Source organism: Mustela erminea, chromosome 10 (genome assembly GCF_009829155.1).
Source record: "Mustela erminea isolate mMusErm1 chromosome 10, mMusErm1.Pri, whole genome shotgun sequence".
Lineage (NCBI taxonomy): Eukaryota > Metazoa > Chordata > Mammalia > Carnivora > Mustelidae > Mustela > Mustela erminea.
In genome coordinates this window covers 18560713-18581840 of record NC_045623.1, presented here as the reverse complement: position 1 = coordinate 18581840, position 21128 = coordinate 18560713, and the positions used below count along the sequence as shown (strand labels likewise).

Here is a 21128-nt window from a genome sequence, read left to right as displayed (position 1 = left end):
AATTTATTAAATCGAAACCAAAAGCACTTAGGAAGCACAATGCATTTGTTAAAAAGGAGTGAACTCTGCTTTTCGGGGTTTTCATGGTTATTGCCTTAAAAAGATATGCTGCCACTTAAATATGGACCTGAGGGAGGCTCCCTTCATTTTGGGGGTCAAATACAGATGGACCAGAGTTTAAAACCATTAGCGGTCACCGTCAGGCATATCTTTGGTTTTCATAATACATCAGAGATCCACTGGAGCAAGTTTCCAAGAATTTTGAGGATGCTTTTTAATGAAAAACTCAGGTAATAAGAATCAGGACCTCTAAGGTAGAGCTGTTCAACTAGATTTCTTAACTGTGGTATGGTTGGTAACCAAATAACCAACTGACAGTAGTTGAAGCATGAAGTCATTGGTTGAGAAAACCAAAAATCAGTGAGGTATACAGCAAAATTAAAAAAAAAAAAAGAGAAAGCAAAGCAATAATCATTCTAAAAATGCTGAGAGAGCTTCAAGTCAGAATAGATGAGGTTAAGAATATAAATGGCTCATAAATCATATAGGTCTCATTAGGCAATCCTAAAATTTAAACAAATACAGCAGGCTCCATTAAGTGAATTGGCATCCAACATTCCTTAAGATAGCCCAGTCCTCAGAAACCGGAGAAGTGTTGAGACTCTCTGGTCTTTCTGAGAGTTCACTCAACCTATCTTTTTGATAATAATATTGTATCTGTACAGTAGAAGGAAGAAGAGGCCACTGATGTTAAGGTGAAAGTCGTAATGGGCACACAGAATGGAGTGGTGGACATGACCTCAGTGTGGTAGTAGAGGTTTCAGATTCTGAACTGTGGGAAGCAGCAGGAACTGGATGTTCCTCCCGGGTGAGTCAGGAGTCTTTAGCAATGGAGCCTCTTTAAAAACCGCTGACTAAGATCTTGGTGACATATGATGAAGATTTCTTGAAAGCAGAATAGTATTTCTGCAAGGAGTAGGCACTGGTACAGCACTGAACTTGGAGGTTGCAGCGTGTAGAGGATGGCCTACGGATCAGCAGGGCACAACCAGAGGACAATCTGGGACTGGGGCCTGAAATATGAATTGGCTATTTATAGTAAAATGTAGCCATTATACTCCTAAATATTTTTGTAAGTGATCATCAGTTTCCAGTTCTTCTTCTTGGGGACTACAATATATAAAAATAATGGATGTTGATATTGTTAACCATAGCATTCTATAACAAAGTAACAAGTATTCATTTCATTTACAAGAACAAGTGTCAAAATTCATAAGCTGAGGTTTGAATTTGAATCCTAGTGTGATCTTCACTGTTAGATAAAATCATCTAATTCAGTTTTCCTGCAGTTTGAGACGTTTATATCCAAGCTAAAATCCTTAAAGTCCAACTTCTGCAAACACTGTCTCATCTTCCACTGGTAAAGAAGTCAGTTGTATGAAGCTTTTGGTTAGGAAGTAAACATTGTTGGAGTTATTTGTGTTCCTGCACATTCTTTTTTTTTTTAAAGATTTTATTTGTTTATTTGACAGACAGAGATCACAAGTAGGCTAAGAGGTAGGCAGAGAGAGAGGAGGAAGCAGGCTCCCTGAGCAGGGAGCCAGATGCAATGCAATGCGGGGCTTAATCCCAGGACCCTGGGATCATGACCTGAGCCGAAGGCAGAGGCTTTAACCCACTGAGCCACCCAGGTGCCCCTGCACATTCATTTTTGTTTCCTCTGATTATTTAAAAAAGACGGTGTAAATATGCTTTAAAGTGACAGGAATTTTTATGCTTTCTCTATGGGAGTCACAGATACTATCCCTTAAAATTAAGTGGCATGTTAGAAAAGTAGACTCCCACCAGATTTACCAGTTTTCTTTTATCTATGATCCTGCTAGTACCCTCCAACTGCATCTGATGGGCTCTGGGGAAGTTGCAGGAGACATCCTCCCTTCTCTGGGACTCACCTCTACCGTCTTTTCCTGAAGCAGCTGGGCAAGAGGGAAAGGTCCAGTAGAGGTGAGCTCCTTCCATAGGGGCCCCCTCTGTCACCTCTAAACTCTGTCCAAATATCTCAGGGCAAAACTGATGCTGGTGTGTACCATGCTAGGCACCAGATGGCTGGGGTATTTTTATCTTAGGGGTGAGACTAAGGAAGCAAGGCCTGACGGCTCAGGCGTATCTCCAGCTTTTAAGTTATATAAGGGAAATGGAGGCCGTAAAGAGAGCGGTTGAGCAGCCCCTGGTGCATGAACCTTTCAGTACAGAAGCTCATCTGTACATTTTACCCTTGAAAACTTCAGTAGGATTAGTGGTCTAGGTCGTCTGTTTCATAGCTAGCAAATCATCTGTAGAAAGATTGAATATTAATTGATGATACCCAAAGGAAGGTTCTAAGGGTTCCTTTTCAAAGACGTCATCAATAGAAACTTTCCAAAATGTAACAGGCCTTTGTCTCTTTCAACCCTCCCTGAAATGACTGCAGCATTTAACACGCCATTATATGAATATATCTGATCATAATAAGGATACTTTTTGACTTTTTACTCCACTACTACCCACACTGTAATGTGGGAATTGGTGTGAATTATTTGGGCAAAGCGGGCAGATATCCATAAAAGATATAATACAAACAATATAAGATTTTTCAGCTATGAAACAAACACAGGTAGAGAATCTTTGAATTGACAATGAATTCCAGTTCTCAGCTTCTCATGCACGTGTGCACACGGCCTTTGTGTTTCATACTGGTTACTATTTGGTGTAAAAGTAATGTTTTGATCGTTATTAGAAGAATGTAGCATTTATGTTCCTTTTAGCATGCCACACATCACATACCTATTTACTGGTGACAAAAACTATAATCCCATCATAAAAATTTTATGCCTCTTTGGCTGCATACTTATTTTGCTTCCATTTACTCCCTCTCATTGTGTATTTATTAAGATAATGGAGGGAAAAGAGGAAACATGGCTGTTGGCAATCTCAGCGACTCCATAGTACTTACATTGTTCAATAAACCTAATAATCTTCATGGACTAATTCTGACTTATGGTTGTCCTACTTCAGTAAATCAGGGTGATTTTCTCTAGTGAATAATAGACGAGTGCAGTGTGCCAGTACCTTAATTAAAGAGTGGCTCTCTTAGTCTTGATCTCATTTTAATTTACAGGGTAATACTACAATAATATCACTAATGGAAGGTACATTAAAGGGCATCAAGTAGCATTAACTGTATTAAATTATGGTACTTGTGTTAATTAACTGTTGAAGCAAGATGGTTCTAATGGCCAAAAAGGTCGTCTAATGCATAAATAAAATCTACCCAGATGAGAGGAGAGAGGAGAATGAACAGTAGATATTTGTTCTGAACATCTTTTTATACAGACAGGGAGTTCCATTCATAGGCTGTTAAATATAGATAATGTCCAAAATGTTTTCTTAGTTACACAATTAGAAATTTTGATTTTTAAATATTTTGTTTCCTTCTAAGCTTTCCATAATTAAATTAGTGGAAAAGTTGAACACTATCTTTGTCAGATGCATAGGTTTTGTAATCTATTAACTCAGCATTGTTTATTGTTTCTTTGAGATGAACAGTTTCAAGAAAGCAATGTGACTTATTATAATAATTGTTAAATCTGAAAGACAAGCGAACATTTGACAATGTGCTCATTTATCTGTAAGATGTGCTACCAGCAATGTATCAGGCTACTGATTTCAGACATAAGATACTAGAAAATCTTTTTCAGCCTCAAAAACTTTAGGATGGAATTGTCAGAACTTTTCTCAGTGACCTAGAAAACTCTAACCCATATCTCCATTACTTGCCTCATTACACAATATTTCTGAACATAACTATCAATAATTTTTTTCATAATTTTTATCATAATTTTTTTTCTCTGTGGTGTTTATTCATTTCTTACAACCCTTGCTGTGCCAGCCCAAGCACCTCACAGGTAGTTAGCTGTTAGACCAAGCACCTCACCGGTAGTTAGCTGTCCCTTCCTGTTTACAGAATTGATTTTGTCTTCTGTGCCCCATTGTTTTTCCCCAAAATAAACAAGATAAACTGGAATGGATGCTGGCTTAGATAGTAGGTATATAGAGATGCACAAGGCATACATAGCCAATGCTCTCAAGGAGCTGAAACCAGAATGGGCACAGACTTGGGTTAGGAAAGCAAGTTGGGTCCAGTGCTTTTGCCACATGAATATGATGACAGGGAAGGCTCTACTAATATAATCTGCAAAGCCTAGGAAAAACTTTGATGAGGACATCACATTTGCATGGCAACTTGAAATCAGTGCTGTGGAATGCCAAGTAGCCAGGGTGGAATGGCTGTTTTAGGTGACCAGTTATGCTTAAGAACAGCACAGCCTGTTAATGAAATCCAGATACTTGAGAACTGACCTGAGTGGACAAATCCTGGGGAAGCCCTTCCATCTTCTCTCTGTGGATCTTCAGCGTCTCCAAGAAGCAGTGAAGGATTCTGGCATCTTGGCCTCTGAGCTCCCCATGTGCTAGGAAATCTAAAATGATGTGGATTCTCATAGAGCAACGAAATGCAAGTGAGAATCATGGAAAAGCAATGGTACTAGAGGGTATTTCAGTGCGGCTGCAGTTAGTGAGGAACTGCATAAGACAAGGACAGCAGCCACGTGGCTCAGCAGGAGAGCAGCTGTAACTCCAAGTCCTGATGCCCAAATGGGGAATCCAGAAAATCTCTCTAAATCCTACAAAAGTCATCATCACATAAGGGTTTGATAGAGCTATGTACAAAGTCAATAGGACTTGGTGACCAATCAGATTTTGAATAAAGAAGGGCTGAAGGAAATACTTTGGTAGGAATCCCAATGATGAGTCCAGTCAACGATTTAAAAGTACTGCTCTGCTGTTGCAGGGAGACATTTGAGATAGAAGTTTAAGTTTGAAAATTACCACCTTCCCTGTGATGGTTGAAGTTCAGGGAATGGAGGACAATGATATAATAGGGTGTCTTCCCTTGTAATTATAAATAACTATGGTCACTTATAGAACATTTACAGGACTCTGGAATACTATCATGTAAGATGTAATTTCTGTTAGAAATTGAGAAATAATCGGGGAATTAGGAGGAAAAGAAAAGAAGGATGAATTAAGGTCATTCAATAGCCCCCATTAATATTTAAGTAACGACCCTTTACGTTTGTTGAGCCACCCAGGCACCCCGACCCTTTACATTTGTATGGCACTCCGGTTACAAGGTTCTTGACAGGTACCTTCTTTTTTTGAATCTTCACAAGAAATTTGTGAAGCAGGCAGGTACGTAACTCCATTTTTCAGATGAGAAAACCAAGGAACAGAGAAATTCCATGCTTTTTTTTTTTTTTTTAAAACCACACATAATAAAGTGACAAAGCATGCTGCTAATTACAAACCTCATACTGTCTACATTATGCTCTTCCAGCCACACTAGCCTGAAGTGAGTTCAATCCATACAGAAGACCTAGAATGTTCCCAAAGGGGCCGTCTTTCAATGGCAACAACGAATCAGTGAGTCTTGTGGCTCTGCCCTTCTTGGAATGTTCTGGGAGTCACTCTCTCTATGACTCCCAGCTCTGTATTTCACTCTGCCAGATTGCTGTGTGTTTATCTAAACCCTAACTTCTTAACTCACTTTTATCAATTTTATAATGTGTGATTGGACTAATATATCCAATTAACACATAACTAATTTCTGTGTCAGATCTAGGTGCTTATTTGTTAGTTCTAAGTGCTTCACAGCTAAAATAAAATTCTGATGTTAGTTTCTTATTTTCTGAGGGGAGCAAAAAAGTAAAGAAATGAACTCAATTTTCTAAATGTTACTTTCCCCCCATATTTTTCCACAAACTTAATACCTGCAACCACTCCTGCTTAAGAGGCATCATTAAACACAAAACAAACCACAGATATTAATGGATAAACTTGGAAATGACCAGCTACCCTTACTTACTTTAAGAGAATTTACCTTTCAATTGAGAATAATGTGCTTTTCCTTTTAACTTCCGTATATTAGTACACATTATCTCTTCTGGAACTGTAGTGAATAAGTGTACTACTTTATTTCATAAATTCGCAGTCAATGATCCTATGCTCGAGTCTTTTTTTTTTTTCAAGTTAAATGAATACGTAACCATTTTACCATCCAAATTTTTAAAATTTAATTTCAGGGGCGCCTGGGTGTCTCAGTGAGTTAAGCCTCTGCCTTTGGCTCAGATCACGATCTCAGGATCCTAGGATCCAGCCCTGCATCAGGCTCTCTGCTCAGCAGGGAGCCTGCTTCCCCCTCTCTCTCTGCCTGCCTCTCTGCCTATTTGTGATCTCTCTCTCTGTGTCAAATAAATAAATAAAATCTTTAAAAATAATAAAAAATAAAAAATAAATTTTAATTTCAAATATCTTAAAGGAAGAATGAAGTTCAATAAATAAGAGCACTCAAATAAAAGCTTAGTAACCTTAATTAAAAATAAAAAAACGGACACCTGGGTGGCTCAGTGGGTTAAAGCCTCTGCCTTCGGCTCAGGTCATGATCCCAGGGTCCTGGGATCAAGCCCCGCATCAGGCTCTCTGCTCAGCAGGGAGCCTGCTTCCCTTCCTCTCTCTCTCTCTCTGCCTGCCTCTCTGCCTACTTGTGATCTCTGTCAAATGAATAAATAAAATCTTTAAAAAAATAAAATAAAATAAAAAAATAAAAAACAACACAAAAGAATTGCTACTTAACTCCAGTGGCAATGCTTAGAATCAAGATTTATGGTATAAACCCATTTTAAGTGGACAACTGAGTGCCATTCTGATTTGGAACATATTTCTTAAATCCTTGAGGATTTCTTGAATTATAAGGAGAATATATGCATAAGCAGCTCATTTTCCTCTGAGGTTTGTACCATTATAAGGAGAGAATGTATCTAATAATTCCTCCAATTAAATTATGAACTTCATTAGTGTGCAGAAAAACAACCCAGTTTAAGAGCTTGTCTCCTTATCCTTAATTCTCCAGTGCCATAGATTTTTTTAAACTAGTGGGTCATTAAAGGAAAGATGTCTCCTTTTTAAGAAACAAAAGGATAGTTAGGCAAAATACCACATAATTAAAGAGTGAAATAATTTCCTCCCTCACTTACTTCAGCATTCGTGTAAGAAGCTATATTCTGGCTATCTCGGCATACCCCAATAATGGAAAACAGGGATGCGCTCAACTCTGGTGTCCAACTTCTGGAGCCATGCTTTTAATTCTAAGACAGTGGTTGACATCTTTGGTCTCACTGTTTTCTTTGTCCCTAGGATCAGAGTTATTTCCTGACAACTTAGGAGGTCATGGCCATTGGTTTATATTTAGTGGAAGAGTTTTTGTGCATATATGTAATCAGTTATCCAGTAGAGACACCATTTCCATTCATTCTCCAGATATAAGAATAAATGTATTAATGTCATGGACTTTTTCATAGTAATGGGTTTTATCATATCAGTTTGATTGTGTGAATATGTTGATTTCATTGCAATATAGGTCTATATTTCAAGTAAGTAACTTTTAGAACTAAATATTTTAGTTTAACCAGAACTAACTGCATTGCATATAAAATGGTTGCTATTTCTGTGTCCTTTTTATAGGTAAGAAAACTATCTGAATAAGGCCACTGAATCTGTGGCAATGGGGAAAGGAAAATTTTAAAATGCTTGTTTTGGGAAATGAATTTGCTCCTGAAATTCCCACTTGAAAATCATTGAGTCAATGGATAGACTAGGTTTTATTTTTTATTACTTTTTTAAGATTTTATTTATTTACTTGAGAAAGAGAAAGCACGAGCCGTCGTAAGGGCAGAGAGAGAAGCAGACTCCCCACTGAGCAGGGTGCCCAGTGTAGGATTCAATCCTGGGACTCCGTGATCATGACCTGAGCAGAAAGCAATCGTTTAACCAACTGAGCCACCCAGGCACCCCCAGAGTGGGTCTTAAATCTGTGTATAGGAGCCTCACAAATCCCAGCGGTCCACAAATCCCAATCCAGAATATTGTGTCAGCTCTTTTTTGCTTTGTGACCTGTACCCAAGACAACTGATACTGTGTTAGGAATATATTGAGAAGACAGAGAGCAAAACATTAGGACCTTAAATCATTTTTTGTCTTACTTTAGAAGGAAACATTGGCTGGGGGTCAAGAGAAGTGGGTTCTAGCTCTAGCTCTGTTATTAATTCTGTATTCTCAGAGCACGTCCCAAGCACTACGAGCAGAGTCTCCTCATCTACAAAATAAGAATGTTACACTGCATTTGTTTTTGAGAATTACTCTTCATACAAAGATCATAGGGTCAAATGCATTTGGAAAATGTTTTCATTATTTCCTTCTAGGAGAATTACAATGTATATTAGCAAATTAAAGGCCCTGCAATATCCTATGATAAAGAAACATTTCCGTTTTATTTATCCATACCCTTCCAAACTTAGCCAAAAACATCTATTAATACCATAACTAGCATCAATAGAAATCATGCAGGGTAACAAAATCCCTTTACTTCAGTCTCTAATGCTATTGGACTTTTCATATGATTTAAGGAAATAAATGAAAACATTTTGTGTGTGTGAGAGTGTGTGTTTGAACTATTTGCAGTGTTAAGAACAGATTGATATTTTGCAGTGAGGTCTAATTTTAGCTATCATCTTCCCTATATTGTTGCTACACCGGGTGAAAAAATGAGACTATCTTAAGTATGGCCTTGATAGGAAGTACCTTTCTTTTTTTAACTGTGCTCTTATTTTTTGAACCTTGGGGTGTACTGTGTATCTTTCTTTAAGAATTATAGGAAATTAAGTACAGTATTGGAATAGATAGGGATATTTTTGTTTTGTTTCTAAGCTTAAGAAATAGTGATGGAAGATGCAAAGATGTAAAAAATGAAATGCCAAGTGGTACAATCTGGTCTGTTTCAGAGATAAATAGAGATGTTGGAAGATTTCTATTTCTCTCAAATGTAAGCTTTTTCAAACTCTAATTACAGCAATAAACTAAAATCATGTATTTAAAGGAAAATAAGATTAACTCATATTTAATTTTTTTTTCATTTGCTTTGGAAGATATTCTGGAAACCACAGGCTGATTTTAGTTAAATGCATGTTGCCTTTCTTTTGCTCCTTAGGAATGCTAATGAATAACAAATGAGAGCCCAGTAAAACCAAAAATAGTATACAGCTAAGGGATATCACCTTGTCTAGGAATTGATTGCTGCCCTGGCTGCTTTTACTCATTTGGTTTTAGTAGAATATCAAGAAAGTGAAGCTCTTACAACATATTTGTGACATCCATGTGTAATTATTAATCTTCCAGTGTTGCTGGGAACAGAGAAGCAGTAGGTGGAGGGGGAGTCAAGATATGATGGGAGGGGGAAGTCTAAGAGGTCAGCAATTTGTCAGGTTGGAAATAGACAGCATCATGAATTCCTCCTGTACTGGAATTATATAGACAGTGTGTATGCCAAATAGAATCATAGCATTGCAAAATCATTTCTTTTAGAACTGAAAGAAACCATGACATAATGTAATCTAACTCCCTCTTTTTTTGGATGTGAAACAGAATGGTTAAACCAACTAACCAAGGATGATAATGTTACATAACTAAAAATTAGGCCCAGATGGGACTTGTTGTATTTTACTCACCGACCTGTCCTCTGTGCCTAGCACTGGGCCTGGCACATAGTAGGAATTCAACAAATATTTATTGATGGGTTAAGTGAATGTGTGTGGAATACCCTTTTGAGCAGCATGGAAACCAACAATTCTAAGTATCTACACACTTCTCACTTGGCATCCTGTGACCACCAGTGTGTATTCCTTACATAAGACTACAGAGGATCTAGAGCTAAGCCCAATAGTTTTGGTAATGCCACTTCATCTAAAATGCTAAAATCGCAAAGTTTCAGACTTCAACAAATTGACCAAAGATAGAGAATAAAATTTATCTACCTCAGATAACAGAGTCATATATATCTATTCATGAGTATTACTCCACTCAGACACACACGTTTCCTTTATTATTGTCTGATTGGTGCTTTAAGACCAAAATCGTGATTCATAATTTCTTTCCTGGGTGAGAACAAGTCCATGAAAAGAACTGGACTCTTCCACCCACCCCCAAGAAGTATTTAGTGAAATCACAATAGCACTGTTTATCCCAAAGCTATCTTCAAACGACATTTGCCTCCTGAGTTCAGCAACTAAGTAGTTAAAAAATATATAACAGTCATCTTACAATTTGTAAATGAGGCCTTTAAATATTGATAGAGCCAGTGCTGGGTTTCAAAAAATTTGAGCTAAGGAGACAAGGAAACAGGCAGTGACCTTTTATGAACATATGTCTTAACTAAAATAATTCAAGTTCATTATATACTCTTAAGCAGCAAAAGAGGACTAAAAATATTAATAGTTATGAGAAGAAGAGAGAGAGAAAATGAAAGAACATATTGCATGGCTAGCTAGCTCAAAGTGGAGGAACTGTGGATAATTTGATTCATTTTTGTTTTTCTGTATTTTTCACAATTTATTCATTGAACATAGCATTGAATAAAATTAGTTTTAACGATAAAGTACACAAATACATAAATACATCAAATACACAAGTACACAAATATCTGTTGTGTTTCTATATAACAACAATGAACAATCCAAAAAGGAAATTATGTAAATAATACCATTTACAATAGCATCAAAAATAATAAAATACTTAGCAATAAACTTAACCAAAAAGACAAATGATTTGTATACTAAAAACTACAAAATATTGCTGAAAGAAATTGAAGGAGAATATAAATGAAATTTCCTGGTCATGAGTTGGAAAATCTTAAGATGTCACTACTACCCCATGTGTTCTCAAGAATCAAAGCAATCTCTGTCAAAATCCCAATGACACTTTTGGCAGAAGTAGAAAAATCCATCATAAAATTCATATGGAATCTCAAGTAACTCTGAAAACCCAAAATAATCTTGAAAAAGAAGAATGAAGTTGGAAGTTTTACACTTTTTTTTTTTTATTTTGAACTTACAACAAAGCCATAGTAATCAAAACAGTGTGTATCAGAAAACAAGTAGACTTAATAGAGAAATAGAATATAATACAATCCAGAAATAAGCCCTTGTACATAACACTAAATGATTTTCAAGAAGGGAGCCAGTCCCATCAAAGAGAAAAGACAGTCTTTCAAACAAATGATGTTAGTAAAACTGGATATCCACATGCAAAAAAAAAAAAAAAGAGAGAGAGAGAAAAGAAAAAGAACTTAGGTCCTTATCTTATACTTCATCAAATATTAACTCAAAATATTAACTTAAGATGGATCAAAGACCTAAATGTAAGAGCTGTAAGTATGAAACTTTTGGGAGAAAACATAGGGAAAAAACTCATGATACTGGATTTGGCAATCATTTCAGGAATGTGACACCAAAAGCATAAGCAATAAAAGAAAAAATGGATAGGTTAAACTTCATCAAAATTAGAACCTTTTACACATTAATGGACACCATCAAGAGTGGAAGGCAACCCACAAAATGGAAGAAAATATTGGCAAATCATATATCATAAATAATTGATATCTAGAGTATAGAAAAACTTTTAACTCAACAATAACAATTATGAATGTCCCACAACAATGAGAATATACTTCATGTTACAAAACCATACACTTCAAGATAGTTAAAATGGTAAATTCTGTTATGTATATTTAACACATAAAAAGTAAAAATAAGTAACAGAAAAAATATAATACTTCTTGTCTCAACAAAATAAAATATAGAAATTCTAAGATATATAACATTCTTAATCCTTTGCTATTTTTAATGTTGTTCTTGGCTTTGAGATAAAGAAAGATGTTGAGCAGTGTTTTGAGTTTGGAAGGGGCTTCCATGCTAGTTGGAGGAAATAACATTTTGTCAAGCAAATAGTTAATAGGCAGAGGGCATTCTCTGTGTGGAAGAAAGATAAAAAGCAATTAGAGAAGTGGGCCTAAAGGACAGGCATCATAATAGTAGTAGAGGATTTTTAAAGATATAATTCATTTTTTTGACAGAGATCACAAGTAGCAGAGAAGCAGACAGAGAGAGAAAGGGAAGCAGGCTCCCCGCTGAGCAGAGAGTCCAATGTGGGGCTGGATTCCAAGACCCTGAGACCATGACCTGAGCCTAAGGCAGAGGCTTTATCCCACTGAGCCACCCAGGTGCCCCAGTAGTAGAGGATTTTTAATATCAGACTGTTTTGATTTCATACTAGAGATAAGCAATGAGGAACAACTGTAAATCTGTGTAGAGTGTTAGGCATTGGGGAGGATGACAATTTTTTTTTTAAACACTAAGAAGGTTATACTACTGTTTGTGTACAAAATGGCTTGACAGAAGGACCTTATTATAGTAATAACCATCATGAAAGGTGATGGCTATGAATACAGAAAGGAAGAAATAAATCTGAAAAACAGGTTTTAATAACACAAAGAAGTGCAACATCCGGGTGCCTCAGTTGGTTAAAAGTTTGATTTCAGCTCAGGTCATGATCCTAGGACCCTGCGATCGAGCCCCAGGTCAGGCTTCCTGCTTAGCATAGAGTCTGCTTGCCTGTCTCCCACACCTTCTCCCTCTGCTCATGCTCTCTCTTTCAAATAAATAAATAAAAATGAAATCTTTAAAAATAATAATAATATTAATACAGAGAAGCAAGCCTATCCCTAATATTCGCATGGTGGGGAAAGAATGCAAAGGAAAGCCCACATACTATATCCCTAAAAAATTATAAGTTATGCATTGAACTATACCTCTGACTGGCCCATTTCCCCACCCTGGACCCCATGGGCACTCCCTAGTGTGTGGTTAAAGGAGCCATCATCTCAACCCAGCCAGTTCTGCAGTGTGAAATATTGATAACAATCTGATACTGCTGGAGGAAGGCAGATCCTGTATCCTGGGACTAAGACTCCTAAGACTAAGACTCCTAAGTTGTGACTGATCTGCCTGAACTTGGAATGGAAACCTACCTATGCAAGCCTCTAAGAGCCCAAGGCAAGATATCTTTTCTCTCAGTACCTCACTTCCCCATTCCAAGATTTCTAGATAATTCTAAGCACCTCCCAAAACTAGAGCAAGTGCTCTTCTTCTTGTAATGGCCATGCTAACTCTCTTGCCAATAATAACTACAAACTCTGGACTAAAAGTAAAAACATTTGAAGATTCTAGAGAATGACAAGAAGCAGGCAGATACTGGAAAGGAGTCAATATTTGCAAGAAAGGAAAGGCATTGAATGATTTTTCCTTTTTTCCAGTTTTCCCATAGGAGCAGGCCTCAATCTCTCTCATGCATGATGGGGAAGGGGGTGCAATTAAAACCCAGATGGAAAATCTTCTCTTTTATTGGCTTGAACAACCAGAGGACAGGTGGAGGCCATCATAATAACTAAAATATCTTGGGGATGTTTTATTTCCTTTGGAAAGATACGTTAAAAAAAAATTAATGGTGTTTCTCAGGATATCTGAACTTGGAAAAGAAGTCTTTAACAGCGTGTTGCATTTTTCTGCACTCCTACCCAGGATGAGCAGATCAGTTGGGAAATCTCATCCACATTCACTTCAGAAGCACTTTTCGTAGCCTACCTTCCTGGCTGCTTACAGATCAAAGAGAATATGGGGTAGAGCACCTGCCCTTCTTGGTTCAGAGGTATGTCTCCAACTCACCAAAGTCATTCAAATGCTCTTTGTTTCTCACAGCTCTGCCCACTTCCCTAGCCAGTGTGAGCCTGGGAAGTTAGCAGATCACAACCAAGAAGTGAGAGCCTTTTCTGGTTCCAGAGTCACCCACTTAGAGGAAGAGAAAGCATGTTGAAGAGTCAGCACTGTTGGTATCAAAGGAGAGCATATCAACCACCTGCTTAACCTGAGCACCACATAGAATGGAAAATGTACAAAATCCCATAATGTGTAACAAAAACTTCAGATAGCCCAGGAACTCTCAGAAATGTACTATAATTTAAAAGGGAAAGGAGTCTTTTTTGGACATGGCAGTAACCCTTTGGTTAAACATGTTAATGCAAGGCAGACATTCTGCAACTTGAATTATTTATGCTTGTCTTTGAAGTGAACAGAATAACTGGTTATGTTTAGTTGAATAGAAATGATGAGGGTTTTTTGAGAACATGATGGTATGTACAAATAAATAAGGGTAAAACATCATTTAATTGAGAATCAGATCACTTGGACTCTAATCCCAGCACTGTAACAGGAAAAATAATAAGACCTACCTTTCCTCCCTTTCAGGAACTGGAAAAAACAAAAACGCAAAATACAATACAAACAAATCAAGCACTTAAAATGTTTAGTGCTTACTAGTTCCTGGCAGTGTGCCAATTGATGGAGATACAGAAATGAAAAGCCACAGTCTCTGTCTTCCAGTTGCTACCATCTGGATGGATTGATTCACAAGGAAAATTATAAGGCAATGTGGTCTCTGCAGTGATAGGGATACAGATAAGATTGCTATGGTAACACCAAGGAGGAGGACAATGGGGGGTGTTTCTAGAGGACCTTCTGATAGTCTCTTTTTCATCAAGGTTATTTCTAAACAATCACCTCCTTATATCAGGTTGAACCATATGAAATTGTTATTAATCAATTAAAAATGATTGAATAAGATCTAATGGTTGACAATGTCTTATTTTAGACCCAGTACACACTTAGAAAACATGCTTTCTCCCTAATATAGGTATATCCAGAAAATTTATTCACAGTAGAGTTACTTCTAGACACACAGAAATATTGAGTAAAATGTGGATTTGCAAGACTGCATGTTGTTTAATCAGACTGAATGACAGGCTCAATTTTCAATACAAAGTTAATCCTGTTTTCATTAAATATAAATGTTATTTATGGAAAACAAGAGTCCTGCAGAAGCAAAAAGATATCTCTCAGGGTTACACATTTTATATTTGCTTAGCATTGATGAGTTTAAACCAAGAGTCCCTCTTTGCAATTTGATTATTTGCTCCTTTCCTTGATATTGATTATTCTATTAGATTTTGCTGCTAACAACAGCATACATAAAGATTCCAATATTATTTTACTGCCAAAATAAGATGCCAAAGGAAATTACATACCATAGTTGAGTCTTTGATACAATCTAAAATAAGAAAATATTAAGTAGAGGCATACGCTTATAACCAACTCTGGTTTACATGGAGAGGCAGCAGAGGAAGCTTGCAGTAGGACAGAACGAGGTTCAAATCCAGACTCCACCACTCGCTACCTGCTAGACTTCAGAAAAATTTCCTAACATAAATATCTTAGAGTTTCAGTCCCACTCATCTATAAAATGGAGCAAATGCTATCCACATAGATGAGTTATTTTAAAAGATCATGAATGTATATAAAATCCAAGTACATGTGAAATAAATGGTGATTATTGTCATGGGCCCAGGACGGTAACTACAATTGAATATTATGACTCTGAAAACAATTTTGCTTTGTTTTCAATTATTTTTTCTTTGTCTTACTACAACATACTGGCCCTATCAACATTCACCATTAATATTTTTTTGTCTACTAACTCTTTCCACTTTTCTTATATTGCTGGACTGTTTACACTAATATATAATTCATACTCTATCGTTCCTTCATTAATGCACTTACGTTATCTGCCTTTATTGCTTCCTTTCCTTTTGAAGACTGAAGCAGGTTAAATTTATCATTCCCGTATTTCTAGGGTTCTCCCTCAGTAGAGATCATGAAAATTAAAACCGGGAATTGTAAAAAGATCAGAGCAACTTCAGGTTTTCTAAGGTTGGCTCCTTGAGTCCGGGGTAAGTGCTGTTATATTATACCCCATTTCCTCTGGGTTGCAGACGAGCATTTGTCCTCCCTGATGATGGATGGCCTACTTTGACATTTTGCATGGGTAACTCTTGAAAATGAAAACTATAGTTATAGAAGACTCATTGGTTCATCCTATAGTTCTAACACTGTCACCTTGACACACAGTAACAGGATTGCAATGTCTCTTGACCCTGTTGGTCACCAAAAAGGAGAAGAAAATGTCCCAGGATCATCTAAAACAGGGAAGGAGTTTAGAACTCCTTTTCCACAGAATGTAATAACTAATGTAATTTGTAGTTCTGTTTTTTCCCTCTGGCTTCAGTGAATCTGCTTTGGAAAGGCAGCAAATTCCGCCATGTCCTGGGGAAGTTCAGGCATTACTATCTTAAGAACTATATTCAGTTTAGGGGCAAGTCCATGAGTCGTGAAAGAACTGGAAAAGAGTTTTAGCAGCTGAAGGTAAAAAATTATGTGGGCTCACTAGAGTGGACAACTTAGTGGAGAAAATATACAAAAGATATTATGTATTAATAAATGACAGTCAAATCCATTTAAAATCACTCTAAATCATCTTTTTTTGATTAGTAGTCTTATTTCATCTCTAGTCTATATTCTATTCTATTTTAAAGGCAAAGTGGATTTCTTAAAATAAGTGTTTTGGTGGGTTTGGGAGTAACTTATAAGCATTCTAACACTTAATAATAAAATGTGACTGACCGATCAGTCCCAAGGGAAATTCTGACACACAAATCATAACCACCCCCTCCAAAAAAGTAGAACCGAAGCATTAATAGAAAGATTATTACACCATTACCATAATTGAAAGATGAATGTCATAGTTCAGATTTAAGTGCTTCACACAAATAAAACACTCAACTATAAAAAATGAAAAACACAGGCAGAGGAGGGCTCTGTACATTGAGATATGTGTCTTTACACTCAACTAATTAGTCGCTACTGAATGTTTTTGCTTTGCTCAATGGCATGTGGTACATAAATCATTGCAATATGTTCGATGCAAATGGTTGTTAATAGAGGAACCATCTGCTCTGTGCTGGAGAGTTTGTTAAAAAGAATGTGGTGAACCTACTTTGGATGATGTTGAAAAACTCAAATACCAAATTTCTAAAATGAGCTGCCTCCGTTAACCCCAACATACCGAATGCTCCTCTGGCCTTTTGAATTCTACAGATTCATCACTAAAGCACTCATAACACAGCCTATGCTGTTTTCATGCAACCCCATCGGACACCTCTAAAGGCAGACTATCCTATGGAGGCCTCCCACTGCATGGAGACCTACAGTGTCCTAAAAGTGTGTTTTAGAGCATCCAATAAATAATCAGGGTTTTAGAGCATCCAATAAATAATCAGGCGATCCTCTCTAGCACATCTCTGCTAACACGAATCAGACAGACTCTCCATCCCTGTCCCTCCTGGAAGCTGTTCCTTTATAGCTGTAGATCACTGGCAGGTTGCAGGCTGATGATGAATTGCCATGGGTATCATCAGTGTTTGCAACCTCCACCTCCCATAATCCACAATACTGTATTTCTCCAAAAGATCATCAGTGCAAAAGGGAGCCATGATTTCTCTCCCAACATACTTTATTAGATGCTGTCACATAGCTTCCTAATAATGTCTGCCGGACTCACCAGTGACACTGTAAAACATGGAAAAATTAGTAATAGGACAGGAATCAGAGCCATCAGCTTTCCAATGTTGTGCTCCACTTTCTGGCCAAAAAAAGGAATGCTCCTTAATCCTGCCCTTTCTAATCAGTTCCTGGTCAAGGTTGCTGTCGGTATATTTAAGAGCCAGCTGCCATGATGATCTATGACATTAATATCCATTGGAAGTGTGCTTAAATGATACAATACTCAAAATAAAACTTCGGCCATGAAAGAACAAGCTTAGAAATTAACTGTGTCGATGAAAATCTTCAAGTACACAACTTCACTAAAGCCAGATGCAAGGTATGATTATTGGCCTACAGCTAACTTGGCTTTCTCTACCCTACTTTTTTTTTTTTTTTTTCCTTCCACCCTACTCCTCTCTCTTTTGGCTTTTAAGGTATCTGATTTAAGACTGTGCTTTTGGGGATTCGCCTGCAGGAGGAGAGGCTGCAGGAGAGCTCATTAGCCCAGCAGATGCTCTATCCCTGGATGAATTATACAATGAAAAGCTTGCTTCTGAGGGCCACCAAAAAGAGCCAGGGCTTTGTGGAGGTGGGCAGCCCTGCAGTGCAATACAAGCTTTTTATTTGTTAAAAAGGGATTTTGTACTAAAAACATTTCCCTTTGTTTGTTCTCATGAAAAGAGGCGCCTCCTGAAGGCTGCACGCATTTGATGACTCCATTTCAAAATGAACACTTGTCAGTTTCCAAAGGGGGCTGGTGCACTTGAAAGTGACACAAAACCATTAGGAGATGCGGAGACTGGCAGGATAATCAGACAGGCAATGCCTTAAAGGCAAAGCGTGCTGGCTGGGAATTGGAGAAGCCCAAATGTTGAAGTGGATTCTGACAATGATCCCGAGCCTTTACAAAGCCCATTTGGATTTGGATTTGGAGCCTAAGGAAAAACAACAACAACAACAACAACAACAACAAAACCTAGGTTGTCTAATGACATTAGTTTATTGAGCTGTAGTACCACTTTGGTTCCCAGAACACCACTTTAATTTAATTTAAATTTTGTTACTTCTTCCCCTCCAAAAGGAAAACTTCACCAGGGAGGCTTATTTATTGTTTTTAGTGTTTATGTTTGGAAACATTCACTAATTCATTTTCCCACTTAATTACAGGGAACAGGAGGATTGATTCCTTAAAACCACAGATGATATTTACCAAAGTTTTTTATGTAGAAATATAAATGGAACGTTCCTTTGATCCAAAATTATAGTCTGATTTTCTGAGGGTCCCCCCCCCTTTTTTTTTAAAGGAGAGGAAAGGGCACCCAGGGAAATATGAAGAGCCAACAAAAGCCAGCTGTGGAGGCATGGTATTCATCAACCTTGAGTCTTTTGTATAGGGAAGTGCATTTGGGTCATTGCTGCTTTCCTTCTTGGCAGGATCCTGTGGGGCCTCCCCAGTTCACTCTGCTGGTATTCAGTGACAAACACACCAGCAGGGAGGGCATTCAGACACATTCCATCTGTTGGTGGTATAATCTTTTTCAGATTTGCTGGATGAGGTGTTTGTCAGCAAACTTGTCACTCTGCTGTATTTTTGACGTTTGGGCCCTCTTCTTGGGCCCAAAGATATCTGAGCGATGCAAAGCAGAATTTCATAGCCCTCTCTTAATACTTTTTTATACTGGTGATGTCCTCATCTCCAAAACACTTTTCTCACTTCTGTTCAGAAAACTCCTCTGGGTCATGAAGTTCAAGGTGTCTAGTTAGGTGAAGGCAGGCATTTATTTATTCTCAGTAATCAGGATCATTTTTAAAACCTTGCTGTGTCCTTTACAATGTGATATTCTGCTTTAAAATAGCAGGAAAATTTCGTTAGTGAATAAAATATCTAGTTAAAACAGATCAATACATTTTGTTTTACGATCAGGAAAAGCAGTCCCGAATCGTTCAAACACAGATGTTCGTAGAGTAGCTCCAAAATGTCACTTCTAACATTTCTTTTCTAAGAAGACTCATTAATTCCAACAGAGGGGTAGGGATTGCATTCAAACATTTGGAGAGACTTTCATGATCAAATCTACAACACAATGTGATCCCTTCCTGTGTTGTAGATTCGATCATGAAAATCTCTCCAAATGTTTGACTGAGTCTCATTTATTTATCTGGGAATTAAAACTCAGTGTTCAAAAGCTATATGGAAAATCTGGATAGTATCAAGGATCTGATTTCCATTCTGCTTGATGCCAGAATTCGTTATTAAAATGGAGGGGAGCTAACGATTTAAAATAGATTATAAGCAGGAACTACTTCTTGTTATGTAATGTTCAGAGAATATCAACCCTTCTTGTTCTTTGTGTGAACCCAAAGAGCCCAGAGGGTGATTTTCAAAGTTCCGTATGGTTCCTGCTGGAAGGCAGCAAGCTCAGCAGGTCACCGGACAGGTGTGAGCTGCCGCAGCATAGAATTCAGGAACACAGCAGCAAGGGGAATCAAGTTACTTTGGCTTTATCCTTTGAAACGGCATTTTTCTGGGATGAGAATGTCAGATGGCATTTCATATTATTCACGATGGCAACCCTTCAGCCCGGAACCATTGTTCTAGAAAACCCACCTGCAGACTAATAACTATCCTCATAGCCAACAGTCTGAATGAAGCCTTTTAAGTACCTCCGAGACCCTTTCCCCAAACCAATCCCCATAGGAGAAGTGCGCTGCCTGCCCTAGATTTGCGCTATTCTTTCTTTTTCCTTTAAAAACTTTCTGAATTGAAAGCTTTTCATTTTTAGATCGTGCATCTGACATGGAGAGCAATACCCTATTCCCATTTCCAGACTGAGGGTATATATGGTCTTAGAACTGAGGCTGCCCATTAGTTCACCTCATGCATTTTGTAATTTGCTCATCATTTGTTTTCTGAGAAGGGGTTTCCTGGGTCTGCTCAGCCCCCAAGATGTCAGGAAGATGTAGCAAGCAGGAACAAACAAAAGAGGCACTCCTGAGAACCTGGCTTTGGTTCTGAGGTCTAAAGTCTCCCTGTGTGGCTGGTGTGACCCAGTCTCACTAGTCCATTTCCATAGGCTTCAAAAAGAAGAGAGGTCTCAGACTAAGAAATGCTGCACTACAACCAGCCTGTGGTGATGGAAGGTTTTCTCTGTCAGTCATACAGCTCTGGGAGAAGACTGCTCCCCACACACACCAGCTCTGTGAGGGAATTGCATTTCTTGAGCTCCAAGTATGAATTTAGTATAGTTGGCTGGCCAGGGCCAACACAGGGCTTGAAGAAGCCATTTTGGCACCCTTGGTGGTTGCAGGCCGAGAAAATGACCAGTCATGTGAGAGCAACCCAGCTGTCGAGTGAGAGTTTATCCTGAAATTCTGTCCCAGGCAGCAGCACTGACCTACACAGCCTATGGCCCCTTCTTTGGCTAACAGCTTGACTACATGGGTTGGATGGCTGTTCTGGATACGGAATGCATTTCCCTCAAGGTGCACTCACAAATACGTTATATATTTAGAATTTTTTTTTTTTTTGGCAAGTTTTAAAAAAATCTTCAGAGATGTCAAAACAAGTGAAAAATTTATATCCAAGATAAAATGTTCAGTGCTTGGTTTAGAAAGAAGCTTTGATCAGGCTTAGGGGACCAGAATAGCATTTGG

The 21128-nt window shown here is 37.8% G+C and overlaps 1 protein-coding gene across 8 annotated transcripts in view; it reads left to right on the top strand.

The window, feature by feature from the left end:
• The window catches only part of NTNG1 (netrin G1), a 341042-nt gene that overhangs the window by 192327 nt on the left and 127587 nt on the right, over nt 1–21128 (top strand). The window lies entirely within an intron of this gene.